General features: G+C 36.7%; 1 pseudogene; it reads left to right on the top strand.

Moving 5' to 3' along the window:
* Nucleotides 1–3,542: 3,542 nt before the first annotated feature.
* LOC107753636 (solute carrier family 23 member 1-like) overlaps nt 3,543–12,989 on the top strand; it is a 29,500-nt pseudogene continuing 20,053 nt past the window's right edge.

Raw genomic sequence — 12,989 nt, 5'->3', positions numbered from 1 at the left:
AGTTGTGCAAATCTAGCCTTGTGTTTTGCTCCTTGAGTGTAAGGTTTTGCTAATTGTTGGAAAAGTTTAATTTTAGTGTGTAAGCAATCGTAAAAAACTGTAAATCACACTGATCTCCAGTGAGTGGAAAGGAACTTCCTTAGAGTATTTATAGAGTGTTACATATCTATTTTTGTTATCTAATATATGTCACATTATATTCTATTCTATATAGTATTGAAATGTCAGTAAGGGCATGTGAGTTTCATGTGAGTTAATCTATGTCGAATTGAGATGTTCAGCGAATGAACAGATGACTACAGATGTCATACTTATATGACAGAGATCTGAACCTTTCATTTGTGTGGTAAACTGTGTTTCTGCCCCGTCAGGGTCTTAATTGATTGAACTCTCTCTTTCAGGGTCGGGACTCGTGGATGCGGTCTACTCATTGTTTCATAACCCCACTCTGTTATGGTAAAATGATTCCCTCACGAGACCATATTGCTAGACTCCTTTTTTTTTACTAGCCATTTTAAATTACATTTTTAAACATATTAGAAAACAGTTATCTATATACTATACACATATTACTATATTTTTTAATAGCATGTTACAGTACACTCAAATACTGTAAGTTGTGCAATTGTAAAATCAGGGTCAATGAGAGATTCATTCTGTCTCAGCATCATGTCTTTGTGCTTGAGTCTGGCCTGAGAACATTGTCCACATCACAAGTAAGTAGTCTTTTTTGCTTGACAAAGAGAAAAAAGCCTCTGGTCTGACAGATCCAGCCTTGATAACACTCTCTAAACCTTACTCTTTCTCTCCTCATCCTCCACTCTTCCTCCTCTCCTTCTCAGATTGTTTCCATCTATTGTTCGTATCATCATTCAGTCGCCTGTGCCACTTGTGCACTCTGAACTGGCTCATATTTTGTACAGTTGGTTTGATCACATCATTAGAAACAAGTGTGAACAATTTTGAATCGTTGTGTGTAAACGATGATAACTGTGCTTTAGTTGTATTCAGTGTGATAAGTGTTTAAGTGAATGAGAATGTGTTTAGAGTTTTGCAAAAAGAGTGCATGAGATTTGCAAATACAGCCTAACTGCCTGAACGTGTTTAAGGTTTAGCAGAAAGAGTGCTTTATTCCACAAATTGGTTTAAGCTAGTGAGAATTTGGTTCAGAGATTGGGGTTTAGTGTTTTAGCAATTCAGAAAAACTGTAATAGTATTTAGTATTGAGAAATGGTATGTGTGTTCGTGATGGTGATTTTAGTTACATTGTACATGGTGATGTTTAGTTACAAGAAAGTGAGTCAGCAATAAAGACTTTTATATTGAAAGAGATTGGATCGGGGTTGTACACAAGGAAGTTATTTTTACTTTTAACAACACCTTGTAAGACGCAGCCAACGAACTCACTGAACAGTGCCTCGTGCCTATGACTGAACAGCCGTGCCGATATACAGCCATATCGCACTGCTACTCATGTGATATTGCTCATATATTATATTATATTATATTATTAATTTATTGAGAATTTTCATATATTACAATCATTAAAAAAGCTCATTCTGGAAAAAGGAACAAAAAGGGAAAAGGAAGCATTTGCAATTATTAACAAAGGTTTAAAAAGCATAACCTTGAAGAATTTTTGTTTTTAACCATGGAAAAAAAAAATGTTCTTTATATTTAGACATCTGTCCTGCTGTTCGGCATAGGGGTTGGTGACCATGCTTGAAAAAGCAAAAGACACAAGCAGTAAAATTCCAGGCGAAAAGTTACGCAAATCACATCTGAAATCTTTAATGTATCACCCTGACCCTGTGAGCGGAGCTGCTGTCACCTTTCACCCAGTTTATGATGACAAACTCAGAGCGGCTGTCATTTGTCCTCTTCTGATGAGTTTATAAAGATTTGTTGAATGCAATCTATTGATTGGCAGTATTTTATTTGGCTGATGGCTGATGAGGGGGCAGAATGAGGTCTGCTAAAAAACGGTCAAAGAGATCGATTGATCCTTTCACATATCAATCCAGCAGACAAATACGAAGTCATAATGACAAGAAGGTCATTATAGTGAGCAGCTGTGAGGGATCCTGATGACACACCGTTAATCAGTCAGATTTGTGGCAGTGAAAAGGCATTTAAAGCAAAGGTGGTCTGAACAGTTTTAAATAAGAGAAACGGAATTCCCTGCTGAAAAGACTGCCGTCAATTTCCATGCTTGTTTGGTGCTGGTCCAGTCGGTGGATCAGCACATGTTCCTCACAAGCAATAGCCTACTTGACGAGACTGCAATAGCATGGTCTTTCTGGTGAAATTTTGCTGGTTAAGCTATAGTCAAGAAACACGATGGTTACACTCGTACACCAGCACTGCGTGCTTCACATACACTAGCGACCAGACGTGCTGGTCTAAATAATCATCATCACCATCACCATCATCATCATCGTCATCATCATCATCATTTAACGGGAAATTTTTTTTAAAAGCCTCAGTAAAAAAACCTGTTACTTGGTTTCCTTACCATGTATGGTCAAACATCAAATGAAATTCAACAGGGCAACAAATTCATATTATTATATTATATTATATTATATTATATTATATTATTGTTTTATAATAATGATTAATCTTTTATTAAAATGTAAAATTTTTGAAGAATTATAAAAAGAAAACTAATAACATGAATAACATAAAAACTATAAACATATTTTAAAATCATTTGAATAATTATAGTGTGCAATTTATGTTTTTAAAAAGTAACAACTATTATAATAAATATATTATATTATTGCTGCAAATTTACTAGAGTGTTACTGATAAAATGGTGTTTATTATTAACATTATAATTGTTATTAATATTATTATTGTTATTACTATTATAATATAATATAATAATTACTGCACATTATTATACTTTTACTTAAGTTGTATGGAAGTAATTTATAATAATAATAACAATAATAATAATAAAACTATTATTATATACCTTCTAATTGTATAATATAGTATAATATAATTACTGCACATTAATATACTTTTACTGAAGAAAGTTTTATGGACGTAATTTATAATTATTATAATAATAATGACAGTGTATTATTATTTAAAATAATTTTGCAAAAAAAAAAAAAAAAAAAAGGATGTTCCCAGAAGTCTTGGCATGGCACATCACATTATATTTCAATTTTTCCTTCAAAGGCCTGTTTTAAATCATAATAATAATTTAAAGACTCTTTAAAATTCTTTAAAAACTGATGAACTTTAATTCATCCTGTGTTCTATTTTTACCACAAAGCAGACTAAAGTAGTTCACACTAATATTTTAACATTATATCAGTTAATGAGCTGTTGACTATAAAGACACGTTTTCTTTAGGTAGGTAATAAAGGCTGCTGTTCAGTTCTTGATGAACGCTGGGTAAATTCTCATGGTTTCTGGTTAAACATGTCCCAAATTGGAGCATAGATTTATGATTTTCACTGCTCTAGTCGGCATGTTTCCTGCGTGTGAGAAGTGTCAGAAGTGTGGCCGCTGCTTACAGGTCAGCTATGCATCTCACTCAACAGGACCAAAAGCTTGATGTAGTGTTGAGAAACCAGGGCGCCACAGACTCAACTCTCAAAGTAAGTGCCAAAAATTGTTCTAAATAAAAACAGCTTGATCCTGAGGAAAACAAAAACAGTCTTATCAATTGCTGTTTGTTTCTCTTCATCGCATGTGTTTTAATGGAAAGCCCTGGAATTGTTCCATGGGCCTTGTTTTGTCAGTTATAGTCACTAGTTAGTTATCTGAATGGGAAACAATACTAGTGTGCATTGTTTTCTGGTGGATTATGGGTTAACAGAGGTTAATATACATCTGTGGTCGTGCTTATTAAACAACAAGGTCAACATTTTACATAACTGAATGCAACTGTTGTAGTTCAAACTGGATTCCAAACTTATAACCATCTTGTCATTATGGAATTATGCAGCACTGTTCGAGTAATCTGAGAAGTTAATAAGACATAACTTGTGGTCTTGAGAGGCCCCATATGGTACGTTTTTGTGAAATTCTTGTTGCCACCACATTATGTATTATTAATATGCTTTATAGTGCCAGTTTCCAAACACACATAACCACAAAATCAGAAGAATGTTGAATGCAGTGAAACTGCATCAGAAGTTATACCGTCTGATTTCAATATGATGTAAGAGAAACATTTGCAAGTATTTTTCTAAACATCCTTAAAACAAGATACAACATTACATTTTTTGTCCCTTATTGAATATCCTATATTTTTATATGAAATATTTTTAAGTATAAATCTCAATAATTTATACATTTTACGAATAAAACTTGCCGATAGGGTGAGAAAATGTTAAAAAATAAAGTCTGATTGCAAACCAGAAAAATCACTTTCGAAAACAGTGAGTTTTCTAAACATCCTTAAAATAAGACTATTTTTTTATTACTGAATATCACACATTTATTGAACTAAATATATTATACATTTTATAAATAAAATCCACCACTGTGGTGAGAAAAAAAAAATTAAGGATATATTTTCTGAGAATTAATCAATAAATAAATTAAAATCATACATGGCCTATTTATTTATTTAGTCATTCATTCTCTGAGAATATATAATAATTTAAATATGTTTATTTATTTAACATACATTTATAGAACATTACATTACATCTAAGATATATAACAGATGAATAAGCTCCTGTCTGTCATTTTGTTTCATGCTGTGGAGGAAAAGGCTGATAAAGACCACCAGAGTAATTTAATTACGAACTGAAAACAGATTTATAAAGGTCAAATGGCTTCGGGGGAAACAGTGGGACACCGTCTTCTTGTTGTTTCAGATAAACACATCATTTCTCACTTTATCCTTTTCTCTGTTTACTTCTTTAAGTGCAAAAATAGCCAACATATAGCTAGTCCAGCAACAACCAACCCTCCTCCCTCAACCAGCTTTTAATATTTTGCTGATATACTAAGTTTTATGATAGATCAGTCACTAGCATGTGGAATTTCATGTCATAAGTAACTAAACCCTTGATTTAACATTTGCATAAAATCTGCAAACCTAAATGCAGCATTAGTAAACAATAGTGCATAACAGCATGTAGCCTAGTTGCGAGTCTCTGGCTGCTGTAAAATAACACAAATGGCTTAATTTAGTATTACATTTAGTAAAACTATCACGCAAATTTCTTCTACACTAAGCCAGAAAAGGTATTCATGTCAAGTTCACCAAGGCGGATCAATCCATGAGTCAGCTAGAACTGATTCCGAATAATGTGAATGCAAATGCCCAACAACTACCACTAGGAGGCGGTAGCAAAATATGTGTTGTATAAGCTATTTTTGTCCTGACTTTAAACGCTAAATAAACCCCAGATGTTTGCAGAATTTGTTTACTGTAAGCAAAGCCTTCGACAACGTCAACAAATATATATTTATATCCTTAATGACGGATTTGATGTCTTTGAAGTGACTGTCTGGCACACACATAACATCAAAGCTTGATCCTGGAGCATGGCAGAGACAACAATATCTGAATGGATTTAAATGCCACGCGTACACCAAGATGGTGATTATTTTCTTTGGAAAACAGACTGGGGGGTTTATAAATGCTTTCAAAACCCACTGTGTTGATAAGAAGCAGTAGGTGGCAGTCTGTACCGTTCAGAAAAGGCTCGCGTGTCTGTCGAGAGAGCCTGAGGCGGCGTCGCTCAGGTAAACACGGTTTATTTCATTTGATGAGTTTAGCAGCGTTCACACCAAATTCAAGCCCTGGACCGCAACCAGAAGGATACTGGTATGTTTTCTAGGTGAATTCGAATATACATTCTTAAAGCACATATCTTCTCATTGAAACAACTTTGAAAACATTTGCATACATATTTGCAGTTCCTTATCAAAGTTATTCGCTTGTCAGGAACTACAGTGACTAGATGTAAAATAGGCCTATGTTTGCCAAAATACATGCTGATACATTCCTGTAAATTCATTTGGGCACGTGTACAGTGGGGAAAATATTTATTTGATCCCCTCCTGATTTTGTAGCCCACTTACAAAGAAATGAAGGGTCTGTAATTTTTATGGTAGGTTTATTTTAACGTATAGAGACAGAATGCCAACCAGAAAAAAACACATTATATAAACGTTAGAAATTTATTTGCATTTCAGTGAGTGAAATAAGTATTTGATCCCAAAGCAAAACATGACTTAGTACTTGGTGCAGAAACCCTTGTTGGCAAGCACAGAGGTAAGACCTTTGTTTTGTAGTTGGTCACCAGGTTTGCACACATCTCAGGAGGGATTTTGATCCACTCCTCTTTACAGATCCTCTAAATCCTTAAGGAGTTTCTTGGCTGTAGTTTGGCAACTCAAAGTTTCAGCTCCCTCCACAGATTTTCTATAGGATTGAGGTCTGGAGACTGGCTCAGGGCTGATCCCTCACCTTTCTCATGATCATCCTTACCCCATGAGGCAAGATCTTGTACTGAGCTCCAGACCAAGGCCGATTGATGGTTGTTTTGTTTTTCTTCCATTTCCAAATAATCGCACCAACAGTTGGATAATGTGTTTTTTCTGGATTTTTTGGTCGATATTCTGTCTCTATCAGTTAAAATAAACCTACCATAAAAATGACAGACCCTTCATTTCCTTGTAAGTGGGCAAACTTACAAAATCAGCAGGGGATCAAATAAATATTTTCCCCACTGTATGACATTAATTAGGTCTTTAAAAATCAAATAAAAAAGTAACCTTAAATCAGAATGTCTTTGTCGGACTGGAGTAGCTGAGGTAGGCTATTTATTTACTGATCAGTCTGTCTGTGTATCTGGCAAGCTAACTCCTATCTATCTATCTATCTATCTATCTAATCTGTTCATCTGTATGTTGCTAGCTAAGTTAGCTGTCTGTATATATTCAGCTATCTAGTTTTCTGTCTATCTATCTGTCTGTCTGTCTGTCTGTCTGTCAATTCTGTAAAAGCTGGAAATTCATCTGTCATCATTTACTCACACTGATGTTGTTTTAAATCCATGTCTTCCGTGGAAAACACAAAAAGATGTTGTTATTCAAACAGCCTTAGTCACCATTTACCGTCGTTGCATTTTTTTTCTCCATTCAATAACAGAAACAGTGACTGACACACAACGTGTTAAAATGAATCACTTGTTTGTTGTATCGTATATCCCCCGTGAGGTGCTCTGTCCTGGTTTTTCTTAACAGCAGATCAACCACACACCAAACACTTTTTAAAAGGCCCATTATTGGCTGATAAGTGCTAACTTGAATGAACTTCACAATGAGAATGAAGCACAAGAAAAAAAAGGGTGATTGAGAAACTCATTGACTTGGTTGAGTCATGTAAGAAAGTAAGTATTTGGAAAGAGATATAAAGATATAAGAGAAATAAAGATAGAAAGAAACACGTGCCACCTAAAAAAAAAAAAAAAAAGGTTAATTCTCTGAAATATTACAAGTGAATACATTTTCAAAGGGAGGTTGTGTCTCTTTTGCCTCTGTTGAGGGGGAAACCGCAAAAAAACTGGTGAAAGTTGCTGCCATTTCACTTTTTTTGGCTGATTACAGTTTCAGCAGGATAACGTTGGCTTAACATGTTAACATCCACCGCAAATCAGCCTTAATGGGCCGAACTTTTGGAACTGGACAGATCTAATTACAGACCGAACTGTCATGTCTGAATTGCAGTTATCTTGAAATTACTGTAAGCGAGCCCTCAAATTGCTTAATTAAATGTTTCCTGTAATATTCCTGTCACAACAGTTTGAAGTAACAGATAAAATATGATTTTCTGTATTTTTGTAGCCATTTAATCCAGTATAGCCAGTGTTCAGTGTTCACTGTGACTTGATTTTAATTAATATTTTAATTAAAAAAATGTTTTATTGGTAGTGAATGGTTGCTTGTTGAAACATCAAATAAAACATAATCCTGAGAAGATTATGAGAAATGTTAATTAGAAGTATATTTATTTCTTTCAATGCTGAAAATATGTAATTTTTAATTAAAAAAATTAATTCAAGTAAATAAAAAAATGGACAGTTTTATCCAAAATTTATCGAAGTATATTTATGCGTATTAGAGTATTGTGTACTGTAAAAAGTGGCAACTTGCAATTGTTACCTTAAAGAGTTATTTCTACTTGATTTAACCAAGCGGCAACCTCCCGCTCTCTCATGAAGCCAACAAGGAAGTGACTTCAACTGTAATTCGTCAACTGGCCGCTAGAGGCTGGCTGCAAAAGGGAGTCAATCCCATAGACTCCCCATGTTAAAATGCCCAACTTTACAGCAGAAAAAAACATGTTTACAGCCTGGTTCAAAAAATGATTTTGGTCTATATAGCTAATTTTGCCCTTCATGACAACTGTGAGGGGGGTGAATTTTTTTATAACTCATCCATTTAAATTATATTAAGCCTTAAAGTTCTGCATAATTAAGGGCGTGGCCACTTGAGTGACAGGTGGATTGCCGCTGCTGTCACCACCATCGAGCTAGGTGGGCGTGGTTTCAACAACCAGCTTCCGTCTCTTTGCCCATCTTCGATTATCCTGGAGTGACGCGCGGTGACGCACTGCCAAGATGGCGACGGCCGGCTCTGCCCACTTTTGAGCTTCAAAAACTCTCTTCGGAACCCTACGGGTGACATCACGGACACTACGTCCATGTTTTTATACAGTCTATGGATTTAACCCATAAAAATGTGTTCTGTTTGTATAAATAAATTTATTTTAGGGTCATTTGTCCATATTAAGTAATATTTTTGAGTGAAATAAAACCAGTTAATTTAGATGTTCACAAGTGATTTCAATACAAATGAGGACGAGGAATAACACACTGAAAAAAAATAAAATACTGTAACAAAACTGCTGCCAATAAAGTGTTCCAAAATGCCCACTTATGAGTTTCCATAATGGTTCAGATAGTTCCTTAGAAGGCAGCTGCCTATGTAGGGAACAAAGCAGCCTCCTAGGTTTTGGAACAGAGCTTTAGACATTGCAGGTCTCCATATCTTGTTTCTTGGAAGGATTTAGTGGTCACTGTCCTTTGCTCTCTCAATTAACCTAAACTCTGAGTCTCTTAGAATATGTTGGAATAATCTCCACTTCCCTCAGATTTCAGATTGCAGCCATGATCCTGAGAAGATCGTCATTGCTGACCCCCATGCCGACAGCCTGGAAGAGGGTCTGGACTCGAGGCCTGAAGGCAACCTTATTTACTCCATCAACGATCACCCACCCTGGTACCTCTGCATTCTTCTGGGTTTCCAGGTGAGAGACGACATGCCACAAATGCGGCTTAACCCGTGCAACACGTGAAGAGTCTTAAAGCACACATCTCCTAAGCGGACAGGTCTCTCCTGATTTGAACTACTGACACAGGGCTAGAGTTCTACTCGGTGCATGCCAACAAAAAGTGGGTGCGTAATCATCCGGGTGGGAGAGTTGCCTTGAAGCAAAAAAACTAATGTATTGTCCACACACTGTGTGCGGACAATACGTTTGTTTTTTTGTTATAGTTTGACTTTTTTGTCCTGCACCTGAGCCCTGTGTGGGTTTGTGGGATGTGCGCAACTTTTTTATATTTTGATTTTAGAGTTGCCTTGAAGGGCACGATCAGGGTCACTAAAGATAAAGTTTAACTCCTTAATACCCAGGAATGCTGCCCTGATGCTTGGACACACCTGATATCTCACAGATCTGATCGTTTTCCAAAAAACACATTATGTTCCACATTTTGCTTACATTGCTTAAAGGGATAATTTTCCAGATGTCAATGGACACCAAAACTGTTTGGTTACCAACATTCTTCAAAATATCTTTTGTGTTCTGCAGAAGAGAGAAAATCATACAGGTTTGGTACAGCATAAGCGTGAGTAAATGATGGTAGAGTTTAAATTTTTAGGTGAACTATGCCTTTAAGGTCCATTTACACCAAGAACAAAAACTATAACGATAACTGTAAATACATTAATGTTCGTTCGCACCAACGATTATTCTAAGAGCACACTGCAGCTTTATCAACTGAAAAAATATAGCTCTGAAAGTGATTCCAACGTTATCTTTCCTCTGTGCTGTTATAGTTGTGCCATTGTCTCCACGATTCTATTAAAGGGATAGTTCACCCAAAAATTAAAATTACCCCACGATTTACTCACTCTCAAGCCATCCTAGATGTATATAACTTTATTCTTTCAGATTAATACAATTTAAGTTATTAAAAAAGTAAAATGGCAGTGAATGGTGGTCGAGATTTTGAAGCCCAAAAAAGTGCATCCATCCATCATAAAAAGCGCTCCACGTAGCTCCGGGGGGTTAATAAAGGCCTTTTGAAACAAAGCGATGCGTTTGTGTAAGAAAAATATCCATATTTAAAACTTTAGAAACCGTAATCGCTAGCTTCCCCTAACTATCGGACGCGTGTTTACGAGAGTGGCGTTCCAACAGATTACGTAGGACATAGGCGTAGCGTATGCGCCAGTGAGAATATGCTAGTCTTGCGAGAACTATTTTTTGTTTACAGCAAAGGAAAACCAGTCTCATTTTGGCCTATATCGAAATCCTCCGACATTTTCCTTCACAAATCCTTGTTTTGCACTTCTAATTCGTGAACAATGTTTTGTTTTGCTCTCTCCTCTGCACTTCTGCGTTCGTCACTTCTCACCAGAGCTTATGCTACGCCTATGTCCTGTCAACCGCTGGATGCCACTTTCTCTAGAACGCACGTACGACAGTTAGCGGAAGCTAGAGATTGCAGTTTATAAAGTTTTAAAGATGGATATTTTTCTTAAAAAAACGCATCGATTTGCTTCAGAAGGCCTTTATTGACCTCCCCCTCCGGAGCCGTGTGGAGCACTTTCTATGATGGATGGACGCACTTTTTTGGGCTTCAAAATCTCAACCACAATTTACTGCCATTTTAAAGCTTGGAAAAGCCAGGACATTTTTTAAATATAACTCAGATTGTATTTATCTGAAACAATAAAGTCATATACACCTAGGATGGCCTGAGGGTGAGTAAATCATGGGGTAATTTTCATTTTTATCTATCCCTTTAAGGTGCGTTCATATTGGTGAAATATCAGATAAATTTTGCAGCCAAAAATGATCCATTGTCTGTTGTCAATAGTGTAGTGATATATGAAGTACAGCTCACACAGAAGTCACTTTCAAACCAAGCAGTTTTCTCTTGGTCAACATAGCAAATTCATATGACCAACGTATAAACTAGTGAACTTTGCATGAGGAACTTTTCCAGAAACTCCCAGTTGTGTAGATTCTTATTGAAATGACCGGATTTCACCCACAAAATTTTGCCGAACAACAGCAAATGTCGTTGATGTCTGTCCCTTTAGAGTTGGAGCGATTTTGAAAACTTTTTGTTTATAGTAGTCATTCTTGGCTTTTACAGTTTCCGTTTTGCAACTTTGTTGCATCGCCAATGGTCTCTTTCACTCAAAATCACCAATTCTCATTAAAATGAATGACTTCTGGTTGCTTTGAAAATCATCATGATCACTGTGATCGCCTCAAGACTTTGCTGCCTCTCTAGACAGTGTTATTCCTTATTATATGCATCTGATGTTTAAGATGAGGGGAACATGAGTGTTCCACTTATTCGTCCGGATGACACATGGAGATCAAAGGCAACTGGGTGGGAGGAGAGAAAGGGCAGGAAGGTACACAAGGGACTCGCATCGACATGTGAGGTAAGATGATGTGCAGAGCGCAAAGAGTACAAAGAAGAAGCCTCATTCCTCCAGCACACTCGCTTTCATCTCTCCGGCGTCACAGAGGGGAGGAAAAAGCAGGGAGAGACCTAGTATTTCATGTCAGCGCAGACTCCCCAAGAGCCTAATACACTAATACAATCCCTCTAGGCTTATGAAATTACATTCAATTCAAAACTGTTTTGCTGGCTCTACTTGCCTTCTGGGAAAAAGCAGCTGTGAAGGCATAAACCAGAACAATAAAACAACAGGAATTTAAGTGTGGAATTCTGGAAGTTTATTTCCCTGTTTCTCCTTCTGTGTAAATTCTCTCCTGTGCATAGTCTCCATGTCCGCCCCGTAATCTCCTGTCAAAGATGCTGAGCGGTCAGCCAAGTTTGACTTTTTTGGAGCCTGACAAATGTATGAAGCTTACTGCTGAGAGTAAAAAGGGGCTATCAATTCACAACAGATAGGCCAACATCTGTCTTCCATTTTTCGCACGTCTCCCTGGCTCAGTCAGGCCACATTTAAGATTTGCTAAATTTTTTGTGATCATCTGTCTTCCCTCATGTCTCGCCCCTCTTAACGGGTTGTTTGTGATTAACCTTAGCCCGGTGTCATCACGTTAGCTATTCATTCCTGTTTCTTGTGTCACACAGCATTACATACTGGCGTTCGGTGGCATCCTGGCAATTCCTCTCATCTTAGCCGAGCCGCTGTGCATCAAAGAGAACCACGCTGCCAAAAGTCAGCTCATCTCCACCATCTTCTTCGTCTCGGGCATGAGCACTTTGCTACAGACCACCCTCGGGACCAGGTACTGGGATAAACGTTCCTCAGAGTGTGAATTACATACATTGCCAGAAGAAAAAGTGCAGAATTTTACAGTTAGTTGATAATTATTCTGCAGTTTTCCTGTTTTTCTGTATGAAGCTGCTTTGACACAGTCTAATTCTATAAAGTTAAATAAAGGTGACTTGACCTGGTTTGATTAATACACAACCTAAAAAAAAAGACATTTTGAGGAATGTTTCAACTGGTTTCACGAACATTGAGCCCCACTGACTTTCATTGTATGGACAAAAAAGGTCTTTGGTCACATCAAGTCACATTTATTTTATGGAGATACTGCATTATACAATACAGATTGTTTCATAGCAACTTCACAGAAATAAACAGGAAAACAGCAGTGGTGTAACATTTCAGCTTCAATTCTAGTACGTCTTTAACTCAAACAGTCCAGCATGGCACTA

Source organism: Sinocyclocheilus rhinocerous, unplaced genomic scaffold (assembly GCF_001515625.1).
Source record: "Sinocyclocheilus rhinocerous isolate Xijiao unplaced genomic scaffold, SAMN03320098_v1.1 scaffold200, whole genome shotgun sequence".
Taxonomy (NCBI): domain Eukaryota; kingdom Metazoa; phylum Chordata; class Actinopteri; order Cypriniformes; family Cyprinidae; genus Sinocyclocheilus; species Sinocyclocheilus rhinocerous.
Note: the sequence above shows the minus strand (reverse complement) of the source record. Positions and strands in the feature narration are given on the sequence as shown.